Here is a 14188-nt window from a genome sequence, read left to right as displayed (position 1 = left end):
GCACAATCCAGATGTGTACTCCAGATACACATGTCAGACACACACTCCAGATGTGTACTCCAGATACACACTCCAGACGAACACTCCAGATGTGTACTCCAGATACACACTCCAGACGCACACTCCAGATGTGTACTCCAGATACACACTCCAGTCGCACACTCCAGATACACATGTTAGACGCACACTCCAGATGTGTACTCCAGATACACACTTCAGACGCACACTCCAGATACACACTTCAGACGCACACTCCAGATGTGGACTCCAGATACACACTCCAGTCGCACACTCCAGATGTGTACTCCAGATACACACTCCAGTCGCACACTCCTGATGTGTACTCCAGATACACACTTCAGACGCACACTCCAGATGTGTACTCCAGATACACACTCCAGTCGCACACTCCAGATGTGTACTCCAGATACACACTCCAGTCGCACACTCCAGATGTGTACTCCAGATACACGTTAGACTCACACTCCAGATGTGTACTCCAGATACACACTTCAGACGCACACTCCAGATACACGTCAGACGCACACTCCAGATGTGTACTCCAGATACACACATCAGACGCACACTCCAGATGTGTACTCCAGATACACACGTCAGACGCACACTCCAGATGTGTACTCCAGATACACACTCCAGATGTGTACTCCAGATACACACTCCAGACGCACACTCCAGACGCACACTCCAGACGCACACTCCAGATGTGTACTCCAGATACACACGTCAGAGGTACATTTTAGATGGGGGCTTCAGACGTGCACACCAGATGTATATTCCAGATATGCGCTCCAGACGTGCACTCCGGGTCCACTCTCAGACCTGAGGTGGTGGTCGATGGGAGACTGTGATTGCAGCAGTGGTGAGGAATGTGCAACACATGAACAAAATTCTGCTTAATGTGAGCAACTGGAACCTGCCGGTGGACGGATCATTGGGGTAAAATGTGCTCTGTGTTAGTTCATGTGCACCTTGTATGTTAACAGAAGGACCTGGTCTTGGTGCACAGGACACACCTGCTGTGAAGATTACAGAGGACAGAGAATGACAGCAGGAAGACAATAACGAGCTGCTTACTGTAAGTGTCCCCTCAGGAGAAGTCTTCCTTCATCCGTTGCTGCAGCTTTACTGGGGGCTCGATGGAGCCTAAAGACACGAGCGCCATCATCAACTGATTTGTTGCTTGCTTGTAACTCTGTGCTGGCGCCTGAGGACAGAAGGAGCTTGTAGTCCCAGTGTCCATTTAATGTCTCCTTAAGACAGTCAGAGCTTCTTTTTGCTCCACTGTGTTTCCAGGTGGAATCAGAATTTCATGTTGGTGATTGTTCAATTTGGCGATTTGAGAGTGGGTGGGGTTTAGTGAACATGGAGAACCACATGGATCCAGAGCTGGTCTTAGAAATGGTTCATGAAAACCTTCATCCAGACCCCGGAGTAATTACAGCAAAGGGACCAAATTTGGTGCCAACTTATGTTTGTGTTTTTTCTTTTTGTATTTTGTCCGTCTGATACATGATTACAATCGATCATACAATTGCTGGACTTTCCTCTGACCTCATTAGGCTGGTTACACTGATGTCACTGATGGTGGGACCCGCGTAGTACCACAGAGTGTTGCAGATGCTCAAAGTGTCAGAGGCAGTGAAACGGACAATGGACTGTATTTATGTAGCACTTTTCCATCTGCATCAGACGCTCAAAGCGCTTTGCAAATTAATTAATTTATATCAAGTTTGTAGAGATTTGCTTTCAGTTTGAGTTTAAGAAAGATAATTTTAGAAATTTCATCTTTTTGTATTTGAAATGGCATAAAGAAATTAAAATGTGTGAAATACCAAGTCTTCTAATACTTTTGGAGGCACAGTATTGGTAAATGTTCATATGGACATACTGAGCTCGAGTGCATCTTCCTGCTTTAGGTGGGCAGAGGATAATAAACAGAGCCGTGATAAAGAATGGGATCTTTACAGTGAGAACCACATACTATGACCTGGACAGGGCTACAGTAGTGTTCAGAATAATAGTAGTGCTATGTGACTACAAAGGTAATCCAGGTTTTGAGTATATTTCTTATTGTTACATGGGAAACAATGTATCAGTAGATTCAGTAGATTCTCACAAATCCAGCAAGACCAAGCGTTCATGATATGCACACTCTTAAGGCTATGAAATTGGGCTATTAGTAAAAGAAATGTAGAAAAGGGGGTGTTCACAATAATAGTAGTGTGGCATTCAGTCAGTGAGTTCGTCAATTTTGTGGAACAAACAGGTGTGAATCAGGTGTCCCCTATTTAAGGATGAAGCCAGCACCTGTTGAACATGCTTTTCTCTTTGAAAGCCTGAGGAAAATGGGACGTTCAAGACATTGTTTAGAAGAACAGCGTAGTGTGATTACAAAGTTGATTGGAGAGGGGAAAACTTATACGCAGGTGCAAAAAATTATAGGCTGTTCATCTACAATGATCTCCAAAGCTTTAAAATGGACAAAAAAAAAAAAAAACAGATGCGTGGAAGAAAACGGAAAACAACCATCAAAATGGATAGAAGAATAATCAGAATGGCAAAGGCTCACCCATTGATCAGCTCCAGGATGATCAAAGACAGTCTGAAGTTACCTGTAAGTGCTGTGACAGTTAGAAGACGCCTGTGTGAAGCTAATTTATTTGCAAGAATCCCCCGCAAAGTCCCTCTGTTAAATAAAAGACGTGCAGAAGAGGTTACAGTTTGCCAAAGAACACATCAACTGGCCTAAAGAGAAATGGAGGAATATTTTGTGGACTAATGAGAGTAAAATTGTTCTTTTTGGGTCCAAGATCCGCAGACAGTTTGTGAGATGACCCCCAAACTCAACATTCAAGCCACAGTTCACAGTGAAGACAGTGAAGCATGGTGGTGCAAGCATCATGATATGGGCATGTTTCTCCTACTATGGTGTTGGGCCTATATATCGCATACCAGGTATCATGGATCAGTTTGGATATGTCAAAATACTTGAAGAGGTCATGTTGCCTTATGCTGAAGAGGACATGCCCTTGAAATGGGTGTTTCAACAAGACAATGACAAGCACACAAGTAGACCAGCAAAATCATGGTTCCAAACCAACAAATTTAATGCCTCGCAGATGTGAAGAAATCATGAAAAACTGTGGTTATACAACTAAATACTGGTTTAGTGATTCACAGGATTGATAAAAAAGCAGTTTGAACATAATAGTTTTGAGTTTGTAGCGTCAACAGCAGATGCTACTATTATTGTGAACACCCCCTTTTCTACTTTTTTTTTTACTAATAGCCCAATTTCATAGCCTTAAGAGTGTGCATATCATGAATGCTTGGTCTTGTTGGATTTGTAAGAATCTACTGAATCTGCTGGTACCTTGTTTCCCATGTAACAATAAGAAATATACTCAAAACCTGGATTAATCATTTTAGTCACATAGCACTACTATTATTCTGAACACTATTGTAGATGTAAACAAAAACTGCATTAGTGAGAGGAACATAAAAATTACACCTGAATATAAATGGCACCTTTTTTCCTGTAGTTGGAAATCCCTTTTCAACACAGCGTTTCCCCGTGTGCACACTGCAGCCTGTGCTGGCACTTAACACAAGGACATTTTGGACACTGCTGTCTTTTCCCCAGGAGCGTCCACGCTGTCCAGCCTTGTCTCTGGGGTTTCCACAGTCAGTCCTTCAAACCCAGCAGGCTGTTTGACTGAGGTACCTGGCAGGTGACGTCCCCTCCTCACTCTCCTGCTGGTCCTGCAGTGATCCCTGAACCACCATAGAGAGTCTGAGATGCTCCGTCTCTCCTGGTTGTCATCTGGCAGTGCTCACCACTCCCCCACAGTCCCAGGCTGGCAGACATGTAGGGATGTTTGTCGAGAGGTTTCTGGTAGGAGTTCCTCATAATGCTGGTGTGACATTGTGAAGCCGCTGTGGTGTTCTTGTTGTTCATACTTTTCAGTGACCACCAGCTCTTGGTGACTGAAGCAGGAACCACCAAAGTCCCAGATGTGGCCCTGTTCCTGATTCCACAACAAGAGAAGCATTTAGTCAGAATACTGGCATTGGCTCGTGTGCGGGTAAAGCAAAGCTGGAGCCCGGATCTCGACAGGCTCTGCTTCCTCTAGCCCCCCCAAATAAAGCTGATCTGCTGAAGTCGGACTCATGTGGTGTTGAGGTTCAGTCCCTCCAGATGCCACAGCTGCTCTCAGTTTGTCCACTCAATCATTTCATTAAACCTCTGTGAAGGTCCATCTGAGAGAAATGCCACAACCAATCCAGTTTAAAATGTCCAACCAGCAGCGGAAAGACACTGACGAAAGCTTTGTTTGTGCACCATGTCTCCAAGCTGTTGGCTCCAGCTGAAAGAGTCGGAGGAAACCAAAGTGGAGCCCGGCCGGCGTGTAATCACACTCACAGAAAGCAGTAAGCCTGTAATTAGACCACAATGGGCCCCACTCTGACTGACGGGTGGCCGCCAAGTTATTGATCAAAGCCCGAGTCACAGGAAGTGTGAGGCGAGCAGCAGGCCATGTGAACAACAGGTGACAGACATTTAGATTCCTCCTGCTGTGAATAATCAGGTCTACGAGAGAATCTTCCACCCGGCCCAGCCGTGAGGGGAGAAACAATCACACGGCCTTTGTAGATTAGACACACAAAAGGTTGTTTTTTCCCGTTTATAGTGGACGTGATAAAACAGAACAAAAAGCAAAAGCTGCTGATCATCAAGAGTGATGATCAGCAGCTTCATGGATTCACTGCGTGAATGTGATCATGTTACGTAGCAACGCTAATGCAACAGTCACCCAGACACATTCTGCTTTCAGTTCCACTTCGAGGCACTCGGGGACTGCAGGATGTCCAGTTTGGGGGATTACTTCTCTGCTTTCTGCAGATGATGTGGTTCTGTTGGTTTCATCAGTCTGTGACCTCTGATGGCCACTGATCAGGTTTGAAGCTGAGTGCGACTGGGATAAGGATCAGCACCTCCAAATCTGAGACTGTGACCCTTCGTGGGAAAAGGGTGGACTCTGGGTCAGGGAGCGTTATTGCTCCACGTGGAGGAGTTTAAGTATCTCGGGGTCTTGTTCACAAGTGGTCGGTCATGACGTTTACGATGGTGCTTCATGCAGGACACTGTTCTTGCCATCTTGGATTACTTTTTGTGTTCAAATTTTAAATTGAACACTGTGTTGTGTCTTTCGCCACTGCAGAGGGCTGCATTGCCAGCTGACGGGTTTGGCAGCACACCGTATGTCCAGTTGGCCTACTCCCATTTGGTCTATTCCCATTATGTCTACCTGCTATATTACAACATATTCCCATTATGTCTACTCCTAAATTACAGACCAAATTTATGTCACTTATAACAATCTTATGAAAAATTTGTTGAGATCGACAGACCGACACATTGCACCTTCTGTTTCAGGGAAGCTTCATCTGTCCCTCCCAGGTCACTTCCTCATGTTGGTGCTTCATCTGTCCCGCCCGGGTCACATCCTCATGTTGGGGCTTCATCTGTCCCGCCCGGGTCACATCCTCATGTTGGTGCTTCATCTGTCCCGCCCGGGTCACTTCCTCATGTTGGTGCTTCATCTGTCCCGCCCGGGTCACATCCTCATGTTGGGGCTTCATCTGTCCCGCCCGGGTCACATCCTCATGTTGGTGCTTCATCTGTCCCGCCCGGGTCACTTCCTCATGTTGGTGCTTCATCTGTCCCGCCCGGGTCACATCCTCATGTTGGGGCTTCATCTGTCCCGCCCGGGTCACTTCCTCATGTTGGGGCTTCATCTGTCCCGCCCGGGTCACTTCCTCATGTTGGGGCTTCATCTGTCCCGCCCGGGTCACGTCCTCATGTTGGTGCTTCATCAGTCTCGCCAGGGTCACTTCCTCATGTTGGTGCTTCATCTGTCCCGCCCAGGTCACGTCCTCATGTTGGTGCTTCATCTGTCCCGCCCCGGTCACTTGCTCATGTTGGTGCTTCATCTGTCCCGCCCGAATCACGTCCTCATGTTGGGGCTTCATCTGTCTTGCCCGAATCACGTCCTCATGTTGGGGCTTCATCTGTCTTGCCCGGTCACTTACTCATGTTGGGGCTTCATCTGTCCCGCCCGGGTCACTTACTCATGTTAGGGCTTCATCTGTCCCGCCCGGGTCACTTACTCATGTTGGGGCTTCATCTGTCCCGCCCGGGTCACTTACTCATGTTGGGGCTTCATCTGTCCCGCCCGGGTCACTTCCTCATGTTGGTGCTTCATCTGTCCCGCCCGGGTCACTTCCTCATGTTGGTGCTTCATCTGTCTCGCCAGGGTCACTTCCTCATGTTTGGGCTTCATCTGTCCCGCCCCGGTCACTTGCTCATGTTGGTGCTTCATCTGTCCCGCACGAATCACGTCCTCATGTTGGGGCTTCATCTGTCTCGCCCAGGTCACTTCCTCATGTTGGTGCTTCATCTGTCCCGCCCAGGTCACATCCTCATGTTGGGGCTTCATCTGTCCCGCCCGGGTCACATCCTCATGTTGGTGCTTCATCTGTCCCGCCCGGGTCACATCCTCATGTTGGGGCTTCATCTGTCCCGCCCGGGTCACTTCCTCATGTTGGGGCTTCATCTGTCCCGCCCGGGTCACATCCTCATGTTGGGGCTTCATCTGTCCCGCCCGGGTCACTTCCTCATGTTGGTGCTTCATCTGTCCCGCCCGGGTCACATCCTCATGTTGGGGCTTCATCTGTCCCGCCCGGGTCACTTCCTCATGTTGGGGCTTCATCTGTCCCGCCCGGGTCACTTCCTCATGTTGGTGCTTCATCTGTCCCGCCCGGGTCACGTCCTCATGTTGGGGCTTCATCTGTTTCGCCAGGGTCACTTCCTTATGTTGGTGCTTCATCTGTCCCGCCCGGGTCACGTCCTCATGTTTGGGCTTCATCTGTCCCGCCCCGGTCACTTGCTCATCTTGGTGCTTCATCTGTCCCGCCCAAATCCCGTCCTCATGTTGGGGCTTCATCTGTCTTGCCCGGTCACTTACTCATGTTGGGGCTTCATCTGTCCCGCCCGGGTCACATCCTCATGTTGGGGCTTCATCTGTCCTGCCTAGGTCACATCTTCATGTTGGGGCTTCATCTGTCCCGCCCGGGTCACTTCCTCATGTTGGGGCTTCATCTGTCCCGCCCAGGTCACTTCCTCATGTTGGTGCTTCATCTGTCCCGCCCAGGTCACTTACTCATGTTGGGGCTTCATCTGTCCCGCCCGGGTCACTTCCTCATGTTGGTGCTTCATCTGTCCCGCCCAGGTCACGTCCTCAGGTTGGCCGCCCGGGTCACATCCTCATGTTGGGGCTTCATCTGTCTCGCCCGGGTCACTTCCTCATGTTGGGGCTTCATCTGTCCTGCCCGGGTCACTTCCTCATGTTGGTGCTTCATCTGTCCCGCCCGGGTCATGTCCTCATGTTGGGGCTTCATCTGTTTCGCCAGGGTCACTTCCTTATGTTGGTGCTTCATCTGTCCCGCCCGGGTCACGTCCTCATGTTTGGGCTTCATCTGTCCCGCCCCGGTCACTTGCTCATCTTGGTGCTTCATCTGTCCCGCCCAAATCCCGTCCTCATGTTGGGGCTTCATCTGTCTTGCCCGGTCACTTACTCATGGTGGGGCTTCATCTGTCCCGCCCGGGTCACATCCTCATGTTGGGGCTTCATCTGTCCTGCCTGGGTCACATCTTCATGTTGGGGCTTCATCTGTCCCGCCCAGGTCACTTCCTCATGTTGGTGCTTCATCTGTCCCGCCCGGGTCACTTCCTCATGTTGGGGCTTCATCTGTCCCGCCCGGGTCACTTCCTCATGTTGGGGCTTCATCTGTCCCGCCCAGGTCACTTCCTCATGTTGGTGCTTCATCTGTCCCGCCCAGGTCACTTCCTCATGTTGGTGCTTCATCTGTCCCGCCCAGGTCACTTCCTCATGTTGGGGCTTCATCTGTCCCGCCCGGGTCACTTCCTCATGTTGATGCTTCATCTGTCCCGCCCGAATCACGTCCTCATGTTGGGGCTTCATCTGTCTTGCCCGGTCACTTACTCATGTTGGGGCTTCATCTGTCCCGCCCAGGTCACATCCTCAGGTTGGCCGCCCGGGTCACATCCTCATGTTGGGGCTTCATCTGTCCCGCCCGGGTCACTTCCTCATGTTGGGGCTTCATCTGTCCCGCCCAGGTCACTTCCTCATGTTGGTGCTTCATCTGTCCCGCCCAGGTCACTTCCTCATGTTGGTGCTTCATCTGTCCCGCCCAGGTCACTTCCTCATGTTGGGGCTTCATCTGTCCCGCCCGGGTCACTTCCTCATGTTGATGCTTCATCTGTCCCGCCCGAATCACGTCCTCATGTTGGGGCTTCATCTGTCTTGCCCGGTCACTTACTCATGTTGGGGCTTCATCTGTCCCGCCCAGGTCACATCCTCAGGTTGGCCGCCCGGGTCACATCCTCATGTTGGGGCTTCATCTGTCCCGCCCGGGTCACTTCCTCATGTTGGTGCTTCATCTGTCCCGCCCGGGTCACTTCCTCATGTTGGGGCTTCATCTGTCCCGCCCGGGTCACTTCCTCATGTTGGGGCTTCATCTGTCCCGCCCGGGTCACTTCCTCATGTTGGGGCTTCATCTGTCCCGCCCGGGTCACATCCTCATGTTGGGGCTTCATCTGTCCCGCCCGGGTCACATCCTCAGGTTGGTGCTTCATCTGTCCCGCCCGGGTCACTTCCTCATGTTGGTGCTTCATCTGTCCCGCCCGGGTCACTTCTTCATGTTGGGGCTTCATCTGTCCCGCCCGGGTCACTTCCTCATGTTGGGGCTTCATCTGTCCCGCCCGGGTCACGTCCTCATGTTTGGGCTTCATCTGTCCCGCCCCGGTCACTTGCTCATGTTGGTGCTTCATCTGTCCCGCCCGAATCACGTCCTCATGTTGGTGCTTCATCTGTCTCGCCAGGGTCACTTCCTCATGTTGGTGCTTCATCTGTCCCGCCCGGGTCAGGTCCTCATGTTGGTGCTTCATCTGTCCCGCCCGGGTCACGTCCTCATGTTGGGGCTTCATCAGTCTCGCCAGGGTCACTTCCTCATGTTGGTGCTTCATCTGTCCCGCCCGGGTCACGCCCTCATGTTTGGGCTTCATCAGTCTCGCCCTGGTCACTTGCTCATGTTGGTGCTTCATCTGTCCCGCCCAAATCACGTCCTCATGTTGGGCTTCATCTGTCCCGCCCGGGTCACTTCCTCATGTTGGTGCTTCATCTGTCCCGCCCAGGTCACGTCCTCAGGTTGGCCGCCCGGGTCACATCCTCATGTTGGGGCTTCATCTGTCTCGCCCGGGTCACTTCCTCATGTTGGTGCTTCATCTGTCCTGCCCGGGTCACTTCCTCATGTTGGTGCTTCATCTGTCCCGCCCGGGTCACTTCCTCATGTTGGTGCTTCATTTGTCCCGCCCAGGTCACATCCTCAGGTTGGTGCTTCATCTGTCCCGCATGGGTCACTTCCTCATGTTGGTGCTTCATCTGTCCCGCCCGGGTCACTTCCTCATGTTGAGGCTTCATCTGTCCCGTCCGGGTCACTTCCTCATGTTGGTGCTTCATCTGTCCCGCCCGGGTCACTTCCTCATGTTGGTGCTTCATCTGTCCCGCCCGGGTCACTTCCTCATGTTGGGGCTTCATCTGTCTCGCCCGGGTCACATCCTCAGGTTGGTGCTTCATCTGTCCCGCCCGGGTCACTTCCTCATGTTGGGGCTTCATCTGTCTCGCCCGGGTCACTTCCTCATGTTGGTGCTTCATCTGTCTCGTCCGGGTCACTTCCTCATGTTGGTGCTTCATCTGTCCCGCCCGGGTAACTTCCTCTTGTTGGGGCTTCATCTGTCCCGTCCGGGTCACGTCAGTCTCACTCATGGTTCCTCTTTAACCTTTTGTGGGTTGGCTATGAGTTCAGTGGAGCCAGGAACGGCTAAGATGGTGCCATCTAGAGCATGACAAAGCCTCTGTTTGAATGTAAGGCATCGCTGTAAAGCACTTTATGCAGCGGCGTCAGATAGAAATGCGCCATCTAAATGGCATCTGTCCATCATAGCTCTTGGGCCGGCTCCGTGTGTGGTAAGACCGGTACACTGTTTACCAGTGGGAACATCATCTTTTAATAAATCGTCCTGCGTACGCCGACTACATCGCAGGAAGAGAAGAAAGCTTCTATATTCAGCTGAAATACTGAACTATAATGGCCACATGTAAGTAGCACTGTAGCACTTTGAGATTTATTGTAAATGTAAAGTGCATTATAGATTAAATTTATTATTATTATTGTTATTATTATTATTATGACAGATGGCGGGCACCGGCTGTGGCAGCGTCACAGACCCATCCGGGCCCACTGCTCCTCAGAGGTCAGCTACCCAGTCCCGCGGCAGTGTCGGAGGCACAACTCAGCCCCGCGGCATCATCGGAGACCCAATCTCAGCCAGTTAAAATGTCAGAACTCTGAGCAAGAACAAAAAATTTCATATGTGGAAAATGGGGCGTCTGACTTGGAGCAGCATTCACACTTGAATGACGTCATCATCTCCGGACTAAAAATTAAACCAAAGAACTTTTCTCGAGCTGTTACAGGAGTTAGTTCTGATGATGGTGGACACGAGGAATTTCTCAATAGTAAACATATTGTCATTAATAAGGAAAATATCGAAGCATGTCACACTCTGGTGACAAGACGTCTATTCCAGTCATCATCATCCATTTTGCAAACAGAAGGCAGAAAATTGAATTACTCAAGCAGGGAATTAAGTTGAAAGGCACAAATGTTTAAATTCTGCACCATGTTCAGGTTTATACCGTCTACTTAGACTTAACTGCATTTTTGGATTGTGGATTACAGTTCTTTTGGGATGACATCTGAGTCTTTGAAATTTACTCGCCGTATAACTGAGATGATAGATGGTTATGAGAGTTTGGAATTACAACCTTTTCAGTATACTGAGCATCATATACAGGATCTGGAATATGAGATAGATCCGGACAATCATTTCTGTTCCTTCATAAATAATAACTGTCAGTGTTATACAGAGGAACAATACAACAACTGCATTACAAGTGATGTATGTTGACAAAAGGCTTAACTACAAAATTAAAGATCAAATGACTATGGCTGTGGAAACTCTTCTGGAATCCATCACAATCCAAATAGGTATGGAAAAAGGTAAAAATATAATTATTAGCTGCATATATAGAGCTCCTGGCTCTAAAATTGAAGAGTTTCAAAGTTGGACAGAGATGTTTTTTTACAGATGTGTAATAAACAAGTATTTGTCTGTGGATATATAAACATTGATCTATTAAACCCGTATCAGCATAAAGCGACAGAGGATTTCATTAATACTATGTACAGTTTAAATTTATATCCAAAAATTACTAGGCCTTCAAGAATCACTTCACATTCAGTTACTCTCATTGATAATGTTTTTACAAATGATATCAATATGAAAATATTAAGTGGCTTATGATATTAGTTATAGTAACTGATCTAAATTTCAATAAAAAATGTACAGCGAAAGTACAATATTGTAAGCGCCTGCAATCTGAAGATGCAAATTTAGTGTATTCCAAATTTGAAAACATTTATCAATTATACAACAAAAATTGTCCAATTATACAGTATAGCAAAAATAATAAATATAAAGCTAACCCATGGATAACAAAAGGTCTTCAAAAGGCTTGCAAGAAAGAAAAGATACTATATAGAGAATTCATTAAAAGTAAATCAAGAGAGGCAGAGATTAAATATAAGGACTATAAAAATAAACTAACAACTATTATGCAGAGCTGTAAAAAAAAAATCATACTTTGAAAAAATACAAAATGATAATAAAAACAACATAAAGGGAACATGGAAAATAAACCCAAATCAAATAACTATCCAACATACTTTACTCATAACAACAAAGATGAATATAACATGAGCCAAGTAGTGAATAATTTCAATAGGTTTTTTCTAGTGTTGGGCCAGATCTGGCAGCTGAAATCCCACAGAGCCCATGGGAAAATCAGCAATTAACTGACAGAAACCCGCACACAATATTTCTTGGCCCAGTTAGGTTAAGATTAGACAGTTACAAGAACATTTTGGATGTGCGTCAGCCATTTTGTGTTATGCATCATGGAACTCCCCCTGTGTGAGCAGTGGTCCACCCCTCTCGTCAGATATTTATTGCGAATAAAATGTCTGAATGATTTGGAGCTTTGCTGCATCAAATTTTTCCAGAAACTGTGAGAGACTTCCAGTTGGACACCATTCGGAAAATTCAGATGGCTTTCAGGGACGATTTTATGGGGATTACACAGATTAAGGAGTGCTCCAGCTGGTTTAAAGACCGCCCACAGGGCTGAGAGCGCGCTGCGCTCCGAGCGCTGATCGACAGGCTCAAACCCGGCTGAAACAACCACATCATTTCCAACATGAAGGCTTTGTTGATCCGGGACGTCGTCTAACTTACACAAAAATGGCAGAAGACGTGGACATCAAGACTTTTTCGGCACATTCCACTGTTACAGGAGTTTTTTTCATGGAAAGAGGAGCGGAGGAATGCACCACCGTGCCGCTCATGGCGCGGCACAAAAGCACCTCCGTGTTGGTCTCACAGGACGGCTTTCAGATGGCTTCCGGTGGCTTTTCAGTCGTGTGACTATCCGAGAAATTGTGCATGAGCTGGACATGCCAGAACATGTCCTGTGAGGCTTCATCACGGCGTTGCTTTGCGCAAAAACTCCTGTAACAGTGGAATGTGCCGTTCATTTCCAAATTGGACGCTGTTTTGATGCCGGACGTCGTCTGACTAGCACAGGAATTGCAGAAGACGTGGACATCAGCACTTTTTCGGCACACTGAGACAGACGTGCGGAGGAATGCCGTGCGTCGGGACGGAACCGCATGGCGCAAAGCAACGCCATGATGAAGCCTCACAGGACATGTTCCGGCATGTTTAGCTCATGTACAATTTCTTGGATAGTCACACGACTGAAAAGCCACCGGAAGCCGTCTGAAAGCCATCTGAAAGCCGTCCTGTGAGACCAACACAGAGGTGCTTTTGTGCCGCGCCATGAGCGGCACGGTGGCGCATTCCTCCGCTCCTCTTTCCATGAAAACAAACTGCTGTAACAGTGTAATATGCCGAAAAAGTCTTGGTGTCCACGTCTTCTGCCATTTTTGTGTAAGTCAGACGACGTCACGGATCAACAAAGCCTTCACGTTGGAAATGATCTGGTTGATTCAGCCTGTCGATCGGCGCTCGGAGCGCGGTGCACTCTCAGCAGCTGTGGGCGGTCTTTAAACCAGCTGGAGCACTCCTTAATCTGTGTAATCCCCATAAAATCGTCCCTCAAAGCCATCTGAATTTTCCGAATGGTGTCCACCTGGAGGTCTCTCACAGTTTATGGAAAAAATTGATGCAGCAAAGCTCCAAATCGTTCAGACATTTTATTCGCAATAAAAATCTGAGAGGGGTGGACCACTGCTCACACAAAGCCTGCTCACAGGCGAAAGATGCAACAGACAGGCGTGAAAAAACTCACGCATGCGCACGAAGGTTCAAGCTTGTCTGATGCAATCACACGTGACTCAAATCCATTTGGTTTTTGCAAAAAATAAAAAGGTCGTATACTTTTCTAACAGACCTCGTATATATATATATATAAGAAATTTCAAATAGAACTAGGACTGCAAGCAGTCATATACGGGCCCTCGTTCCGCGCGACTGCCTACCCAGGGCAGTGTGTTCTCTTGTGACCACATGTGGGCATGTGCATGTAGGGGCAACCACTCATCACACAGTTAAAATTTTAAACAAATCACACAATGCATGAAGGAGTTATGACATGTTGATGGTTCATCCACTAGGGGGTGCTCAGTGTACAAACAGAGGGGCCAGGTGTGTTGAGGGGCCAACCGTCATCATCCATGTGAAGTTTCAAGTCAATCAGGCAAAGCCTGAAGGAGTTATCATGACTTGATGTTCCACGGAGAAGGGTCAAAATGGCGGCACCATAGCGGCCACACCCTTCAACATAGAGAAAAGCTTTTGATAACTTTTGGTTAGTATCATCTCTGGATGCTGTTAAAGAAATTTGAAGTGCATTGAACAAAATCCCTAGGAGGAGTTCGTTCA

The sequence above is a fragment of the Thalassophryne amazonica genome, chromosome 5 (assembly GCF_902500255.1).
Source record: "Thalassophryne amazonica chromosome 5, fThaAma1.1, whole genome shotgun sequence".
NCBI lineage: Eukaryota > Metazoa > Chordata > Actinopteri > Batrachoidiformes > Batrachoididae > Thalassophryne > Thalassophryne amazonica.
Note: the sequence above shows the minus strand (reverse complement) of the source record.